The sequence below is a fragment of the Brachionichthys hirsutus genome, chromosome 13, assembly GCF_040956055.1.
Source record: "Brachionichthys hirsutus isolate HB-005 chromosome 13, CSIRO-AGI_Bhir_v1, whole genome shotgun sequence".
NCBI lineage: Eukaryota > Metazoa > Chordata > Actinopteri > Lophiiformes > Brachionichthyidae > Brachionichthys > Brachionichthys hirsutus.
The window spans coordinates 1997275-2016598 of NC_090909.1; the positions used below are offsets into that span (position 1 = coordinate 1997275).

Consider the following 19324-nt stretch of genomic DNA (forward strand, 5'->3'; position numbering starts at 1 on the left):
GGCCCAACGGAAGCCACAGGTGCGACATCAAACAGCAGGTGCATGGAGTCATTAGGCCCGGAAGATAGCGCAAAGCCCCCCCCCCCATCCCCCCCTCCCTCGATGCATCTCTGCCAGCATCAGCTCCTCCTGTCTGAGATCACGACTTCAAACCGAAGAGTTGACGCAGCTTGGATTGTCTGAAAACGGTTTTCCTCCTGCGTTGCCTCCGACCAGAACCCGTTTCCCTCCTGCGTTGCCTCCGACCAGAACCCGTTTCCCTCCTACGTCGCGTCCGACCAGAACCCGTTTCCCTCCTGCGTCGCGTCCGACCCAGAACCCGTTTCCCTCCTGCGTCGCGTCCGACCCAGAACCCGTTTCCCTCCTGCGTCGCGTCCGACCAGAACCCGTTTCCCTCCTGCGTCGCGTCCGACCAGAACCCGTTTCCCTCCTGCGTCGCGTCCGACCCAGAACCCGTTTCCCTCCTGCGTCGCGTCCGACCCAGAACCCGTTTCCCTCCTGCGTCGTGTCCGACCAGAACCCGTTTCCCTCCTACGTCGCGTTCGACCCAGAACCCGTTTCCCTCCTGCGTCGCGTCCGACCAGAACCCGTTTCCCTCCTGCGTCGCGTCCGACCCAGAACCCGTTTCCCTCCTGCGTCGTGTCCGACCAGAACCCGTTTCCCTCCTACGTCGCGTTCGACCCAGAACCCGTTTCCCTCCTGCGTCGCGTCCGACCAGAACCTCGGTTTCGTCCGTCTGCCGTTGGGGATTTATGCCTCAGACTTACCTGGACTCTTCGCCGTGTTACTGAATCACACTTCCTCCTCTTCTGTGTTATTCCTCGCTGCCAGAGTTTGGAATTGAGCTGGCATCGAGTCTGATTGCTGTCGTTGGAGATGATAGTCGGATGGCGGATGAGACCTGCCATTGCAGCACCCTCCGGGTGCCCCCCGGGCCTAAACGGATCGCTGCAACGTGACACCTTCAGAAGGTGATTCTTCGCTCTGATTCGTCTTCACCGGCTGCCCCCCCCCCCTCCCTGCCATTATCAGTCTCGTCTAAATGCTCGTTTAAACTTCCTGTGTCCGATCCCTGATATTGAAAACGACAAACCCCCCCCCCCCCGACCCACCCACGGGAGATGATTCGGATTCGCCGAACTCTTCCCTCCGCTGTTTAATAAAAGATTGTTTCTTTTCCGAACTTGTTTGTTTCGCCGTGATGTTTTGATCTTTGACACAATATATTCAGTCAGTTCACCGCAGCAGACGAGAAAAAGCTCGCCAAATTGTAATCTGCTCAATCAGCGCTAACTAGCGCTCACCGAGCGCCGCAGCGGCGCGGACGATCTTCCTGATTCTGTTGTGTTGGCTTCGGCGGCATCCGACGCATCTTTTGACTTTTCTGATTGGTCTTTCGCCGGAGTTCTGTCTCTTTCCCTCTGTGGGCCTCAGCGGGGAGCGGCGTGGGGAGTGGGGGGGGGGGGGGGGGCGTGTCATTCCTTGATTTCCTTTTTTTTTAAACACCGACCCCGATGCTTTTAAAGGCATCATCAAGGCAGTGGGGGCTGTCCAAGTCGGTTACAAGTTAACCAAATAAACACCGACAATGAGATTAATAATGCATATTGTTTGCGAATGCCTCAGCTGGATGATTTGACTGATGTATGCAAGGATGGTAATTTATTGAAAGTAAATTCATGTAATTGTGCGGCGGAACTTGATGAAGCAAAAGAAGGTGTCAGCACGGCTTCCATCACCGTCAGAAAAAAAGAAATCATTAAAGAGCAAAAACAGATCCGGCTTCAAAGGCCTGCGCAGAACAAACACTTTATTTTATGGATGCGTTTCATTTGGACCAAAGTTCAGAACGGCTGTTACGGTAAATATGTCAGACTTGTTGTTGGCTGTTTGCGGATGCGATAGCCTTGCTTTAACTCCCCACCCCCCCCCCCGAGTCCGCGGGGATGTAAACACTCAGTCTGCTCATATCAAAGTAGTCAGTGTACATTTAATTTGAAGATGAGGAAGGAGCAGGAGCTACGATGTAGTTGTCACCGTCGAGACGCGTTTCCGGGATGAGGCGCTCGGTTGTCAAGACGATCCATGGCAATAAAAATAAATAAACGAAATCATCTTTTATAATTATTTCGGCTAAATGATGAGAAAATAATGACATTGACTGGCTGGGAAGTCCGACAAATGTTTACAGTAACAGTAGTGTGTATTCCTCGTGCTCTTAAACACTGTCACTGCTAGCAGTACTCTGAATCCTAAAGTAGTTCTACGTAGTACACGATTATCTCTCTATATACAGTAACAATGACGCTCATCCTGAGGCCATGATGACATCATGGGGCGAGCCCCTGGAGGAGAATGACATCACAGGTCTGTGCTGCCCCCAGCTGAAAGCCTCAGTAGAGTGAATGTGGCAGCATGAACATCCTCCACAGACCCCCCCACCCCCCCTCGTAATCACCGCTGTCTGGAGACATGCTAATTACTGACGGCGTAAAATGTTCCACACTCCAGCGGAACCACCTGAGAAATCGACGGCGCTCATGATGTTTTTGCCGCCCCCCCCCGCTCTTTGCCACTTAGATTACGATAGTGATTATACAATAATCTATAAAGGTTATTTCAGTATGCGGTGAATGTGCAAATAAACACATATTAAGTTCGGCCCTTAAACATCCGTCCGTAATGACCCGTTTCTGACGGAGCCCGTCGGGCGAATCAATGGTGAATATTGATTTTGATTTTTATCCAGTTAGTCGACACAAACCAAAACAAAGACTTTTATGAAGTTGGGGACATACAGCGGGTAGCGCTGTCGCCTCACATCAAGAAGGTTCCGGGTTCGAGTCCTATCTGTGTGGAGTTCGTATGGTTCTCCCTGTGGGTTCTCTCCGGGTTCTCCGGTTTCCTCCAAAAACATAACATTTAGGTGAATTGATTTCCGCACATTGTCCGTAGAGTGCGAGTGTGTGCGCGCGAATGGTTGTCTGTCTCTGGCGACAAGTCCGCGGTGTGCCCCGCCTCTCGCCCATAGCAAGCTGGGATAGGCAAAAATCACCCATCGGTTATCCTCCTGTCTTCTTCTCCGTGTTAATTTGATTTCAAACCGCCAAACATGGTGTCATGGTTTCCTGACAAGGCCTTGGGAGAGAGTTTATCTCATCATTAATTAAGCATCATATTTCCCTACATGCTGCCTGTGCTTAATTAGGTGGAGGGGGTCATTTTGGAGGGCTTATTAACTGGAACGCATTTGTTAAAGGAAGTGAGACTGAGATAAAGAAGAGGGCCGGCGAGTGTAGGGGGGGGGGGGGGCTCTGGGTTCAGTCGCCCCTGACGAGCCTCGGCGCTGGTGATTGATAACTGCAACAGTCACGGCCGGAGTCAAACTGGGGGAGATGAGGGAGTAACTGAGCTAGGAAATCTGGGTGGAAGGAGAAGACAAGGGTGTGGATGGGGGGGGGGGGGGGGGTAAATGATTGGAGACATATGCTGGCTCTCAAGCAGGATAGAGTTAGACGGAGAGGAGGGCGATGTAGGACGGGGAGGGAGGGACTGAGATGTGGGGAGATGGCGACGATTGATTGCGGCGCCGGGGACGGAGCGCAGAGGCTTTATTTACGCGCCGCCGTTCACGCGCTATTTTTAGATATGATGGCGAAATATGTTGGTGCAATATCTACAGTAAAGTTTGGACCTTTGTGTAAAAGTCTCTCCATGCACGGTAGAAACCAATCAGATGCACCAGAATGGGTTCGGACCGGCGGGGCAGAACAACGGGGGCAATATGGCTGGAAGGAGACTGGGAATTTAATTCTGTAAATTGATTAGTTCCCCCCCCCCCGAGAATTGAATTAAACTATGAATAAACTTTCCTTCATGGGGAAAAAACAAATACTGATCAGTGGTTTCATTAATGCATCTAGAGAAAAATAAACTTTATTAGTCTGTCACTTCTGCACAGAAAACTTCTGAGGCCCATTAAAGGCTGCAGTAGGCCGTCTTTGAAGGAGGGGGCTCGGCTGATTGACAGCGCTGGCCTTGCCTTAATAGAACATAATTGGGCAATTTTGAAGGGTCTCAGAAAAAATGACCAAATAATAACACATGACTTATCTTGAGACTTGTTTTTGTAGATAATTGTGCAAAAAAAGGGCATCTGGCACACCATTAGTTCCATTTTCACATTAGAATAATAATCCTTTTGAACTAATAAACTCGCTCAAACGTCTGCGCCCGGGCGGTGAGGACCGAGGATGGGGCAAATACTGTACGTTCCACGCAATGCAAAAACAAGAAGAAGACTTTGACCATGTTTTCAAATGGTTAAATCAACCCATCAATTCTACATTTTAATTTTAATTTGTTTTAAATAATTTATCAAATGTGTAAATGATCGATGCTTCTTGTTTTAAACAATAAAACGTCTTCTCACTCTGACTTCTTTTCCTTTAGTGCTCTAATTGTTACGGCTTAATGAAAATCAACATCACAAGATCATAATACAATGCGGGGGGAACCTTGGTGGCATGAATCAATCTTTTTTTTAATCAATTAGGAAGGTTAACTGAGCTGCAGACAAACTTTCTTGCAAGTACCAAAGTATGTGAAAAAAACAAATCCTTTGTTCTCCAGCCTTCGTACCTTTCAGTGCAAAACACTAAGCATCCCGGCGGGGGGGCTGTTGTTGTTTGGGTCCTTCCTCCAATGAGAGATTGCACCAATATCACATCTCAAATTAAAGTATAATTAAAGAATGTTATTTCAAAGTTATTGCCGTCCATAAAAGTTTGATTAGGCAAACATTAGCCGCATTAGGGCTTAATGGCCATCGCCCCTGTGATTACAAAAACAATTTTATGTACTGCACAAAGCATATGAAGAAATTAATAATTAAGCATGCGGGGGGAAGAAAAAGAGGCATTTCAACACCAGTAACGCGGCGAATGTTGGTTGTCTTTAAGACCCGCTGGTGGTGGACAAAATGAGCCGGTGTGTGTTTCACACTGCGACGCGATGCTGCAGAGGCTACACAGGAAACGTTCGCACACGATCACACGGCGCTAAGCCTTATTGCCTTTATTACTACTGTAATCGCTTTATAAAACCCTGTCCTGAAAATAGTTTTTTAGGTTTTTTTTATGTAATTATTGAATTTCTGGTAAAATTCTATATAACCAGAGCCTGCATCTCTATAGATCCATAAATAAATCTAGAATCTATAACAATGTTACAGCCTTCAAAATCTGTCCTTGTTCAATATGTACAATGAATATTTGTAATTTTAGTCATTCTTTATTCATTTTGTATCAAATTCTTGTTTAAAAAAACATTTTAGACTTCTTATTTAGTTTGTATAACTTTCAAGCATTTTCACGTCTCACTCATCCCGTCATTTTGGAATTTCACGTGATTAAAATCAAACTTTCAAGTAAAATGTATAACTTTTTTTTTTTTTTTTTACATATCTCAATTTCTTGATAAATTATTCCTTTCGGCCTGATTTAGTCTCACAAATTATTATGGAGCAAAATAAGCTCAAGGATAATTAAGAAAGAAAGAAAAACCTTCAATTTAAAAAAAGTGGAATAAAGTCTTTCTTGTTCTGGATGCGGTCCACAATGGATCGGGTTCTTACTCGCCTCATGCCCAACACTTGTAGTGAATTTTGTGAATATCTGAACTGCCGTTTTTGTGCATCCCTGCAAACAGACAAACAGATGAACTGAAACATCTTCATAATAATAATAAAATATTTCCAGCCCGACTGTGTTGAAGCTACAATTCTCCGCTTTCACGCTGTAATCTGCATCGGAGGGAAATAATATTTTCCCTGCCTGTCCTGGAATGCGTTATTAATGGTGCTTTCACATTTCCTCATGATGCTAATAAAGCAACAACGCTCTTCCAAATTACCTGAAAAATGAATCCAAGGACACAGCGGCCATCGCGGAGGAAAGGCGTGTCTGTCCACGTTGAGAAACGATGGGGCTCTACAAGCAAGATTAATGGAACTCAGATGGCTTTTAATTACTGCAGCTGTGCTCATTAATTATCTGCCCACAACACAAATGTTTTTATATTTGGGGAAAGTGTTGATTGATTTGATTTTGTGTGCCAGCGGATGGAGATGAACGACTCCTCGTTTGTTATTTTGCCGGCGCTAAAAGGAGTGGAGAGCGGAGGACGTCGCCGCCAGTCTGTTTCTGACACGCCGCAGCGTGTGACGGTATTTCTCATGGCAGCCGTCGGGAGTATTAGCAGCAGATGAAGCTGAAGTGTTGCGAGTGTCTGACGTTCGCCGCTCTTCCCTGTCTTCACGTGGCCTGGCCCAAGACTTTCAGGCCAACCGATAAGTCCTTTGGACCTCCAGGGGCCAGCCCGCTGTCCCGCTGGCCCGCCTGACAGGTTTTCAGTTGAATAACTGGTGCAGACGAGGCGAGCAATTGCCCCTGTCCGGGTTTCTCTCTTGTTGCCCAAGTGAGCGTTGAAGTCCCCGAGCAGATTCCTCAATGGGGCCCTTGTCAGGACGCCACCCAGGGACTCCAGGAAGGCTGGACACCCTGACCCATTCACTGGAGACGATTCTAAATGTCTCTCTTTGTCAGGTCTTAAGCTTAATAACTGTTGAGCCCTTTTAGATTGAATCCAATAATTCAGTCAAGTATTCCAGATGAATGCATTCCCAGTCGGGTGAAGACACGGAGCCCTCAGAAGAGCGTTTGTTAACGTCAGCTTCAGAGACGACAGATAAATCTGCCGTTTTCGCAATTTCAGTGAAATGTTTGGTGTTTTTTTTATTCGAAATTGATCAGTCGGCACGATAAACAATGTATTCCATTTTCCCCTCCCCTCGCCTCACCCTCCACTTTCATATTTTGTTTTCCTCACGGCAGCGAGGAATTTCTTTGAACCATTCCTCTGAACGTGAATGAGGAAAACGCGATGGCAAGAGCAGAAATTAAAATGTCATTATTTACTGCACTCGGGTTTGGGAACGCAATTAGCATCTGCACCGTGAGGCCGAGGGAGATTTACTGCTTCAGCCGCTCCTTCCTTTACTGGGGTGCTTCTTTCATCCCGTCGAGCCTTCCGTGACGCCATCGCTCGCTCGTTTCCTCTGGCAGTCCGTGACACAGTGATCAATTCCGGCGTTTCTTAGGGTCCATCGTAGGAATGCGAGGTTGGGTTGAGATGACGCATCTGATGGTGTTTCAACACGTCGGAGGGTTAACGGTAATAACCGTCACCCCACAGAAAGGGCGGACAGCTGGTCCTCGCTTAACGACGGAGTTACCTCGTCGCGAAACGATTTTGTCGCAAAACATTTCGGAGTCGTCGGTAAGTGAGGACCAGCTGTAATTAAATAAGTATACAAATATTTCTTGAAACAAAACGCCGTCAGCGACAATAAAAACTGTTGGTTCTTATATTTATTAATAGTTACCAAACATTCCCTTCAACGGGAATGATGCTCCCCCCCCCCCCCCCAACCCACCCAACCCACCCAACCACACACACATATTATTCCTACTGTTTCCCGTGCAAGATGCCGGAGCCTGTCGGAGACATGGGAGATCAGACGCAGCACAGCGGGGAGCCATTGGGAACACCGCATACTGGTCACAGTGCAAGTAAAATCCAGTGGTGACGAGAGGCGAGTCAGGAAATCTGTGCGTGCTGGGATTCATTAAAACCGCGTGACGCGGCGTGTTCCACAAACAATCGCATGTATCCCGTCCCACTGCATCGAACTGCCTCGGCTTCCCCACCCACTCACCTTTCATCGTATTTATTTCCATTTGTTGACGGTGCCATTTTCAGTAAGCGTGGAAGAGACTAGGCATCAGTAAAAATAACTCTCCTGTCAGAGTCGGAGGGAGAGTCGCTCCTCAGACGCTGCGTTTCGGCGAGGTGTGCGGAGTGATTTGATTATACCGTGCGGGTGGCGCCATTGTTACCCAGTTTGACTAATAAGTACTTTTCAAACCTGCCCTGCTTCTTTCCTTTCAGCAGGGTTTCCAGGAGTTAACCTTTACACGCTATCATTACTGTCACTCTCCGCCTGAAACTTCACAGAGCAGCATACTTTCCTCAGTGTGTGAAATTTGCTGTCTTTAATTCCTCTCAATTACAGGTTCCTCCTGATGCTGAAGCTCGATGTCTGTTTCTAACAATTGGTCTTATCAAAGTGAGAGAGGCCTTTTAGCTTTAAGAGTACGGTTTTCCATTTTGGCTGCTGAAACACTCCAATGGATCCATCTGGACTGACTTACTGAGCGCAGCCAAGCTCCGTTCAAAACCTCGGAACTTTAAACTCCAGTCAATGTCGAAGATGCAAAATAGCGTATATTCAACTTTGACTTCCATTTTCATCCAGTTTGATGAAAAGATACGAATTTCCAGAGAAGTCATTTTCCTGAAAACGGTTTTGAGGTTAAATGTGCTGAAAATGAGTTTGTGTTAATCGTGTAGTCGTAGTAGTAGCTTGTAGTCCTAGCATCTAGTCGTAGTAGTAGCATGTAGTTGTAGCATCTAGTCGTAGTAGTAGCATGTAGTCGAAGCGTCTAGTCGTAGCATGAAGTCGTAGTATTGGTAGCATGTGGTCGTAGTATTAGTAGCATGTAGTCGTAGCATCTAGTCGTAGTAGTCGTAGCATGAAGTCGTATTAGTAGCATGTAGTCGTAGTATTAGTAGCATGTAGTCGTAGCATCTAGTTGTAGTAGTCGTAGCATGAAGTCGTAGTATTAGTAGCATGTAGTTGTAGCATCTAGTCGTAGTAGTCGTAGCATGAAGTCGTATTAGTAGCATGTAGTCGTAGTATTAGTAGCATGTAGTCGTAGCATCTAGTCGTAGTAGTCGTAGCATGAAGTCGTATTAGTAGCATGTAGTCGTAGTATTAGTAGCATGTAGTCGTAGCATCTAGTTGTAGTAGTCGTAGCATGAAGTCGTAGTATTAGTAGCATGTAGTCGTAGCGCCCATTTATGCTCCCTCTGTATGAAAATTGCACTGTCCGTCGATGCCTACAGTTTACTTCCTTATACTTTACGTCAACATAGAGGGACGACTGTAGTTTCAACAGCAACAAATATGTTAACGGATGACGGTTCCGATAATGTACCAAGTGCATGCAAAGAAACATAACGTACCCGAATACGTATGAAATCAATGCAGAGGGCGCGCCAAAGACTCCATCCAGATTCTCTGAAGTGACGCTGAAACGGCAGCGGAGAGAAGGGAGGGCTCCGCATACAACGCTGCCAAAGTTAATCAATCGGACGATGCGACGAAGGGTGAGAGTTACGGCAAAGTCAATTCACTCTCATCAATAGCGCCTGAATGAAAATATACAACGTGCAAATGCTCGCCAGAGGCCTGGAGTGTTATCTCCAGACGGATAAAGCAACCTCCGGAGCTGCAGCCAGGTGAAAAAACGTCATTTTTAGTGCTACCTTTATGTCTGACTTTTGTAATCAATAAAACGTTATAACTCACACCATATAAATGGTTTCTTGTGCTCGTTCTCCTCTTCGTTGCCCAGTGTGTGTCGTTAGCCGTCCAGCGTGGCTGCACCCGTCCCCCCTCACCCCCCCCTGGGGACACGGCCTTGCCCTTGTTAAGTGGCTCCGGTCTTTCTTTTCCCTTACAGGTGAAATCTATTCTCACGCAGAGGCCTCGAGGGCCTAACAGGACTCTAACAGAATTTCTTCAGCCCCGCCGAGCTCCAACCACAATGCTGAGAATAAATGGCTGAGGTGCCAGGGCTGGACAGAAAAATCAATGCCTGTTTATACAGACATGACAGTCCCGGCGCCTGAGCAATTCTCCTGCTTGCTTCGGTGTTTTACTGTATTTAACCCCCCCTCTCTCCTCCGATGTCGTGCTCTTTCCTCCACTGAGGATGAAATGTGTGCCCTCTGGAGAGGACGGGATGGTAGGTGACGCACCATGGCCATTTCGTCCCGCATTCGTTCTCAACATGAGGCGAAGCATTCCGGAATGTTTCCAATAGATCTATAGTTCTTGATGAGCAGAGAGCCAGGATTGTGTGTTACAGGTGGAAACGGTTCCTAAGGTGCTGGGTTAGATCTACTCGGGTTACAATAGTCAGCAAAAGACAAAACTAGTTCATCCGTTTGAATTCTACAACCTTCTGTCGCTTCACCCTCCGACCTGAACACATCTAGGCACAGGAATATTCCTTCCCAACTTTATTTCGCTTCCTATTTGAGTTATTTCGCTCATATTTTGCAGCTCACCCTTTAATCTGTGAGAAAATGACGTACGGATGCACATCATCATTTATGCAGAAGATGTCAAGATTTACGCGTCTATGCCGCTGAGATAAAACTTGCTTTTGGCTGCACATAATTCCGATTAAAGTTGAAATAATGAGTTGAATTTAAAAAAAGCCTAATTCTCCAGCTTCTCGAATAGGTTTCCTTTTCTCTTTCATGTTGTCAGTTTTATTGTTCCTCCGGCACGGTTATTCATTCCACTCGTTTTTACTCCAGTTGGTCTAGAATGCTATCCTTCGCCTTATTCGTTCTATATTGATTTTTTGTTCTTGATTATTGTGCGTGCTTTTGTGTGTGCAAGCAGCCGTGTGTGTGTGTATATACACTCTTTATTGTGCGCTGCTTGTGCATTTTGCAGGTGATTGTTTTACTCTCGGGGGGGGGGGGGGGGGGGGTAGTACAGCTCTTGTAGCTCATCCTGATTTATGCCCCCTGTCTAAAAAAAACATAAATCATGGCACCTGCCACAGAAGTCACTCTCACACGGGTGGAGCTTGTCCGGCTCCGCGCTGGGCTGGGCTTTTGGACCCCAAATGACAGAAGCACAATTGATTCTCTCATTGCATCAATTTCTCCTCTAATCCTGTTATATGTTGATACATTTTTACCCCTTTGTCGATTAATTTTCCTGAAAAATGGGCCCGGCCTTGTCGGACGCATCAATACAGAGGCCATGGAAATATCGGCGACAAAATTAAGCGATACAATTAATTGCCCCCCTTTCTCGTCTTGTGAAAACATAACTAATGAGAGAGGCAATTATAGTTGCATGTGGTCTCCTTTGGGGAAGATGGAGGGGGTGTTTGAAGAAGAAGGAAGAAAAAAAAGGCTTCTTTGGTAATTAGACAAGTGGGAGAAACTGCTCGTCTGAAATGGAGGGTGATTTGAGGAATGTTGCACGGTGGATGGATGTTTCAACACTCCGTCGCCGATGTGCAGGACAAACAAACGGGACGAGCCTTTCAAACGGGGGCACAAGTCAAATCAAATTACAGCTAATTCCTCCCGCACTGTGGCGACTGTCTCGAAGACATGCTAGCTTCCCACGGCTCGGTGCTCGCGCACAGACTAATACTGTCAGTGTGTTGCCGTCCTAACGATGTTATTGTTGACTTTGATGCATGCAGGCTTTTTTTTATTTAGTTTTTTACATTATTCTTTCAATCTTCTAGAGTTGCAGCATAAATTAGCGACGCTGGTGTCATTGTTTTTTTCTGGAGGGAAGAAGAAAGGTTTGTTAGCCAGTTAGTTAAGCGTTATTCCCAGAAGAACAACATGACGGTTGTGTTTAATTTTAGTATCAGCAGTGCTCCCGTTACCAGACAGACAGTATATATATATATATATATTATATATCTTTAAGGTACTTGTTTGTTTGAGATGCCTTGCATTTTATGAAAGCTAGATTTTGTTTGTTTGTTTGTTTGCAGTAATTAAGATATTTAAATATTGCAGAATATTTATTCTAAACATTAAATCCTCATTAGCCAAAGCCAAACTTTGTTTTCTGCCCCAACAGGAGTATCTAAACTCTCTACCCGTCTCTCGGAACTGAAGGAGCCTCTTGGATGAGAGGTGAAATGTCTTCTATCACACTTGAACAACTCCAGTTGATTCTTCTTCTTCTTCTTCTTTGATAAACGCTTCCTATTTAAATCCACCTATGAAGTGTTTTCTAAATAATCGTTAAAAAGCACATTTTATGCCAGTGGATCAAAAGTCTCTGTTAAAGGTTGAACCCGATGCTGAAATGTCCCTTTATTTGGAATTTCTAATACTCAAAGCAGTTTCGAAAGCGATGTCGCAGCACTCAGGGGAGGCATTAAGAGGCGCTAATTTTAAGACTGTTTCCCACAAACAGCCCACAAATAACTCTCCAGAGTGCAAACACCATTAATGCATTCATTAGGAATAGGTTAAATCGTTAATTTGCATCCCGTATGGCTGCTGTTATCGTTTCTTTGTGAAGGGAAATGGGAATCCCTCCATCTAACAGGTTCTGTTTCTCAACGGGGCTGTGCTGAAGGGTGAGAAGTAATGGCGTCTTAAACATTTAGCACTTAGCCTCCCTAGCATCGCTGAAAATGATGATTCTCATTGCCTTAAATAAATGATAAAAGATGAAGCAGAAGTCCTTTAACAGCCCATTAAGCGATGATGTCATGTAAGAGTCCATATTTATTTGGATGTGGAAGGAACTGTAGATCCTCTTTTGTGATGCTTTTTTTGACCATCGTGCAAGTTTTTTTGTATTTTTTAAGATACTTTAATTGCGCTAAAGCATTGAACCGAAATATTCCACCGTGCTCATGTAGATTATTCTCTTGATTGCTTTTTCTAAAAACAAAAAAACAAAACATAGTGATCCATGTTATCGTGAGTTCCTCATTCCAGGTTAGCCTCGACGAATTTATTTTCATTCTCGTATTTTCTTTGCTTTGTGTTAAAACATAAAATAAAATAAAAAACGTAACCTATTTGTATTTAGTTGAGCTTGACGTGGAGGAGAGCATTTATCAGTCCATTCGCTGTATTTTGATGGCGTTTATTGGCAGATTACCTTGAAAAGAGTGAGAGAGAGATATGCATGTCGGGCGAGATACAGAATCACGCCAAGTCAACTTTGCTAAAGGATGAAGCAAGAGGCTGCCATTAAGAATAGGTGTCTGTTTTAAATATGAATCAGCCTCCTCTAGTTCAAGTTGTTCACTGAATAATTCAGGAACGGGCGGATGCATTATCGACTTGACGTAAATGTGATATGAGTGGAAATCAGAATGTGTGACTGAGATGATAATTGATAGGATAATGGAGTTCGGGGGGGGGAAAGATGGAACAATATAGCAACAAATAAAGATGAAAACCTAAATAAAAGATGGGGGTAAAACTGTGAGTGCAGCCAACTGACACGCTAGAATGACTTCCCTGATGTGGCAGGAGGGGGGAGGGCAGGACGAGGAGCGAAATGCAATGGGTACCATCTGCAGCATATGCTAAGAGAACTTGTGCAGCTCACAAGTTGCACAATAACGAGCGAGTGGGAGATACGTGTCGGAAAAAGATCCCGCTCTTCGTCTGGAATTAAGCAGCTGCCCTCTTCCCCTCCGCATCTTTAACATCACCAACTCCTTGATTTGATTTGACTCTCTGATTCGCGTGCGATTAGGTTCACAATGGAGGCCAGTATCATTAGCGAGATCAAAAGTTTCCCCGCTATCAGCCGCAGCTGATCTGGACCTCAACCCTGGCAGAGTTATCATCTTCTCTTTCACTTCATTTTTTCTTCTTCCTTTTCTTCCCTTCAGCTTGGGAATAAAGGGATGAGAGACCGCGTGTGTGTGTGTGGATGTGTGGCAGGCACGGCGCATAAAAACTGCTCGAGTGCAGAGAGCAGCTCCATCTGGAAGAGATCGGACCTAAATGAAGTTGTACAAAACCATTCCATTGATAATAAAGCTAATTTTTATGGCTCTGACAAGTATGTAATTATGTGCAGTGGTGCTTTTCATATTTTATCAGTCAATAAACTACCACGCTAATTTCATTCCTGTTTTGACATATTTACATGGAAATATTCGATTTGGGGGGGGGGAAATTAAAGGCCCTGAAAGCTGCTGATGGATGGCTTTTAATGATCTGTGACCCCCCGGCCTGTGGGCTCATCTGTTTGTCGGCCCATCGATCTCGTGGGAGATGTGCTTGGTGTTCTGATCTCTTCAGCCGGAGTGCCATCCAGACGGCGCTGCCCAATAAGCCCTGGACGCCAGGCCCCCTTTTCTTGCCGGCTGATTTTTCGAGCCTGCTGATCTGGAAAGCTTAAGGGGGAAATAAATGTTTAAGTGCTCCTTTTTTATCTGTTATTTACACATCAGATATCATCGACGCGCACTTTTACTGGCACTTTAATATTCGGCACATGTAAAAGTCTTCTGTCGTTCCTCAAACTTTTCTGTCACACACTCGACAGTTTATGGCTCAGTCGGCCCATCTTGAGGGTGGCGGCCAGGATCTCCCTCCCATCGGGGGTCACCAGTGACGAGGTCCACTCATGGGAGGTGGGAATCGGTGTCAGAAATGTTGACCCCATCCCTTGAGGAGGGGAGCTTGTGTAATAAAAAGTCCATCAAACGCAGCAGTAATTACGCAGGAAATTGACAGTGAAATTGAAAAACTTTGTGACCGCGGAGATCGTCCGTCCCCCCCCCCATCCGTCTCCACGCCACGATTCCTGTTCAAATGTGACAGAACCACTTTTGCCGATGTGATGAAAATTCCGTCAGGCCAATACAAAATGTGCTTTTAACATTTTTTGCCAGTATGACTTGCATTGTCGTTCTTCATTTCTGTAAGTTCAAATTGATGTCCGGGTGTCGATCCAGCTGCTTTAATGGTTATACTGGAGAAACAGTAGGATCCACTGGATCCGGAAACATCACAGCAGAGCCGGAAGTTCATGAAAACTATATAAAAAAAAAAAACGTGACAAGTTTTAATTATGTCCTTGTTCATCGGGTTTGACCGGGCAAATGTGGTTGCTATGGAGATAATAAAACTGTCTTCTCTGCAAGAATTTCAGCAAGTTCCTCAAAACCAGATCTTGTTCCTGACGACGCCACCACAGGAGCAGAGTTGAATTTCTGGTGACTTGAGTTGCAAAGCTATTGGGCGTGGAGGAGAGGGTGGATGGATCGGTAAAAGCAGCTTTGTTTTGTCAGCCATAAGAACTTTCTTAATCCAAGGCGTAGAAAGTTTATGTGCTGTTGTGAAAAAAAGTATTTCTGGATATCTTTTTTTTTGTTTTTTTTTTAGCACTGCTCTCGGAAATATCTCCTCCCAATCATCCCTCATGTTCTTTGTTGCTCCTTTGGCCTGTGCTAGCGGTGGAGCGCTATACAGCTTATAGCTCATTTGCATACATTATTCAGCAAAGCAAGCAAAGGAATATTATTACCCTCCACAAAAGACATAAAAGTGGCCGACTGGCCAGGTCCTAGAGAATAGTCCCATTCGTATAAATTCTGTAAATGTGTTGTGAAGGGCTGCAGCAGTGGCACTTTTTTTCTTACTCTATATATGCAGATTCTGAGCAAAGTAATTATTCTAATTGATATATAAATTATGTGGACATTAAATATACCTGAACTACCCTTTTTTATTTTTACTACCTCAGGTTTAAAGATATTTGCTTCTTTACTTTTAAATTTGTAATTATGCAGCAATTGAAGCTAAAACACATGTACCATCTCATAACGTTCAAACTGAGGTGAATTTATCCGATAAAGATGAGAAAGATGTGTAAGTACATTATAATGCAGCTTGTCAATAGTAATGAAATTGTGACATGTTCAAGAACGGCCAGGCGGGAGGAGGCTTTTATTGTTCTTCTGATTTTAATGCCAATCTCCATAATCAAGCTGAAACCACGCAGTGCCAGGGCTGGCGTAATACGGGCGCTCGCCGATGAGTGATTGATTGAATATGAAGTAATGAGGGTTTTCTGGTGCTCTGCTGGTCATCTAAAATTCTGAATACAAATCAAATGGAAATTTTATGCAATGAGATGTTTTAATGGGATTCTGGCAGTGTCTTAAGATCTTAATGTACAGCAATAAGTAACGCGGCTTGTCTCGGGGAGATGGAGAGTTGTAGCTGTTGATGGGCCATTTTAGTGCATTACTGTCAAAATAATGCATGTCCGTGCGCATACATTCCAAGGCTAGTGAGTTTAACTTTAGACAATTGCGAGACGGACACTTTTTTTATGTGTGATTTTGTGTGTGTGGACTGGTTTCCTTTTTGAGCAAATCATATTTGTTGACTGTGCAGTTAACTTAACCAATGCAATTGTTAAAAGTCAAACCTCTTCCCGACATTGACTAAGTCAAATCATTTTTTTACGCAATACAATCTAGGTGTTTTCCCTCATTGGCTTCTATTTAATCTCACTTAGAATATATGTAAAGGAAACTGATTTATGAATTTACCCTTTGCTAGAATGCTAGAGCAATAAATAATCGCGTGGTCGTTGTCTAGAATTGGGAGGGGGAAGAGCCGGCCATCACGGGCTGGAATGATCGACCTGGCGGAGCCAAGAATGGAGAGACTGAGGAAAGCAATGTTAATTTAAAAACAACTTTACTAGGGAAAGGACAGAAGGCTGCAAACGAAAATTCACTAAAGTAAAACTAAAGTGAGGACTGGCTGAGGTCCCAGAGAAACGTTAACAGAAAATACAGCCCAAACAAAATAGTAAGTACTAACACTAAACAGCGAGCAAGTGCTGGAAAAAACTGAAATCAAATACGCTACCAAAACAAAACATACAATATACAAATCTTACGGAGCAGGCAAAACACTCATGAGCTAATGAGATTCATAAGTTAGCCTCAGCTACACAGGGTCTAAATAATAACAATAATGAGTGGAAAACGAATGGCAGGTGTGTCTCCAGGTGTTCAGCCGACTGTCACGCGGCCACGCCCACACTGCAAGACAAGGAAAAAACATAAATCAAATGGGAGGTCATGACGGCCACTTCACTATTACTGTAAAGATCAACTGAAGCAAAGCGGTCTGGACATCACTCTGCTCTGATGTTTATACATTACGGACAGCAAAATTGCATATTAGATGCCCAATTAGCATTTATGTTGCCCAGGGCATTGCCGGGTTTGCCCACTGTGCATCCCAGCCGGGGAGGGGTTGGATACCACCGGCTTCCTGCGATGAAGCGGTTCCTGTGCTGCGAGGGAAATTTTAACATAGATTGAAAAGACAAACCCCGCACCATGTGATTGGTGTCCCCGTTAATCTGTCTGGATTCATTTAAAGAAGCTCGTCTGAACGTCCAAACAATTAAGTTGGCTAAAGTGGGATAATATTGTTAGGAATTCAAAATGGAATGTGGGCCCCGCCCCTTTCAGGAGGCGTGGCCACAAGAGGACATCCTTTGAATCAAACTAGCAACACAGAGCAAAAGAATGGCTCTAATTGCCAAGCTAAATGGCGACGACTCTATCTGGTGTTGTTTGTGTCCATGCTTAAGAATATACTGATTATTTCATGTGTGCAGACTTAAAGGGACATTCCGAAGCATTTAAAGGTGGTTTTTTTAAGACGCTATTCTGTCATTAGTAAAGCATTTATCAATGTCAAAAAGCAGTACAATCTTTCATTTGAACCCTTCCTTTCTCCGTGATATCTCTCAGTGCTTCCGTTCTTTATGATTCGGACTTGGCAGACTCTTAAATACTCTTTTTATGCGTGTTTTATGAGCGGGGCGATTACAGCGATTCTTCCGAACCATTTGTGTGCAAGAACAGGCAATCTAAAAGAAGGCATACGTGTCTCGGACTTAATTAATAGATGGGATTATTTCATGTCATTCTATCATGAATGAGTCAGAAAAATAAAGACGGACACGCAAAATGGGCCAATACCTGCAGAAACGGTTGATGTGAATGTTGCTACAAACACAGATTTTCTTATGCTCATATGTTTAAAATCTAGTCGACCTACTCCTATTTTTTTGAGCATCTTTGTGCAGTTATCATTGATCTTTCCAGAATACGGAACGCACCGTAACGATTTTGTCAAGTTTTACTAAAGCCTTCCGCTCTAACTCAGCAACTCGACCTTCCTCAAGTTCAAGCTGAAAGTTATTTAACAACTGCTGATTGAATAAAAGACTGAAATCTGAAATTCAAAATACCTGTAATAGTAAAAAGATTGGAATAGATATATCTTGCCTTAACCCGCATATGATTGTGTCCTGTCAGGAAGGAACTAGAATGTTCCGGCGAGAAGCAAATGATTTATGATGGCCCGATCGGGTTTCTTCTTCTTCTTTGAAAAGCCCAGATCAAATAGGCTCAGTCTTGTCAGCGGCTAAGCAGGAGAGCTTCCCAAACGAACAAGGATTGATTGACGGGTATACAGAGGCTGGCTTTTTAATTTCCGAACCTCGATTTAAATTACAGCGCCGCCCCGGATAAAAGCATAGGCTATCCCGCATCATGAACTCCCAAATGATAGGAAATGGAAATTCTGATTAGCAAAGCGATGAGGGATTTCATTCGGTTGGATCTTCCAATAGTGCTGATGGTTGATAAAAAAAAATTAAGCAGATAAAATATTAATGACCATCGTATTTTAGGGGGTCCATCAGTGTTAGCCAAACTGATAAAATGAATGCGTTGTAGAATGGAAGTAGTGGCATTTCAATCGCTTGAGATCTTCCAAACAGGAGTTTTAAAAAGTTATATGATGTTAGAAAAATGCTGCACAGTCCATGAGATCAATATTTAAAATTCAGTTTCACTTCCAAATTTAAATATCGCCCTTCCGGGGTACGCATCGCGTACGCTTGCACATTTAAATCAGACCGTAGGCCCCGCCACGCCGTTCCGAAACATGCGTTTCCTGGACCCCGCATGCTTGTTGTGTGGGCCTCCGTGCATGTGTGACGGGACAGAATAGCCTCCAGAGAGTAATAGTAAATGTGCAGCTGCTTTTATTGTGTGCTTTTTATGAGACAACATACATTAAACCCGCTGTAGCTGTAGTAAATTAGGCGTGTTATAAAAACCCGGGTTCGTGAAAGAGCTTGTAAACATAAACAGCTGCAATGAGGTCAACATCAAAGTAATTGTAATGCTGCGCGAGCAGTGAAATACAACTCAATGCTTCAGGAAGGAATAAGCTGTGTGGCGTCCCTGAAGGGGCTGCAACCCGCCGCGGTTAGCGATGAAAGAAATGTGCGGTGGCTGGAAAACTAGCTAGTCGCGGTGGGATTGGACTCGCCACAAAACCTTAATTGACCTCTCATATTCTATTCCAAACCTGAATTAAAATCCCTTCCAGATTAGAGTCTGTATTATTCCGCAATAACGCTACATATATAATCAATGCAAAGTTAATTTGGATTCATGTTTTCATGCTAGCACGCATTTAGAGGTTTGAAACGCGTTAGAGAAAGCTAAACTTCTGCAACATCCATCCACTTTGTCACGGGAGTTGCTGAAGCCTA

The 19324-nt window shown here is 44.4% G+C and overlaps 1 protein-coding gene across 1 annotated transcript in view; it reads left to right on the plus strand.

The window, feature by feature from the left end:
• Positions 1-19324, plus strand: part of LOC137903385 (teashirt homolog 1-like) — an 83038-nt gene that overhangs the window by 336 nt on the left and 63378 nt on the right. The window lies entirely within an intron of this gene.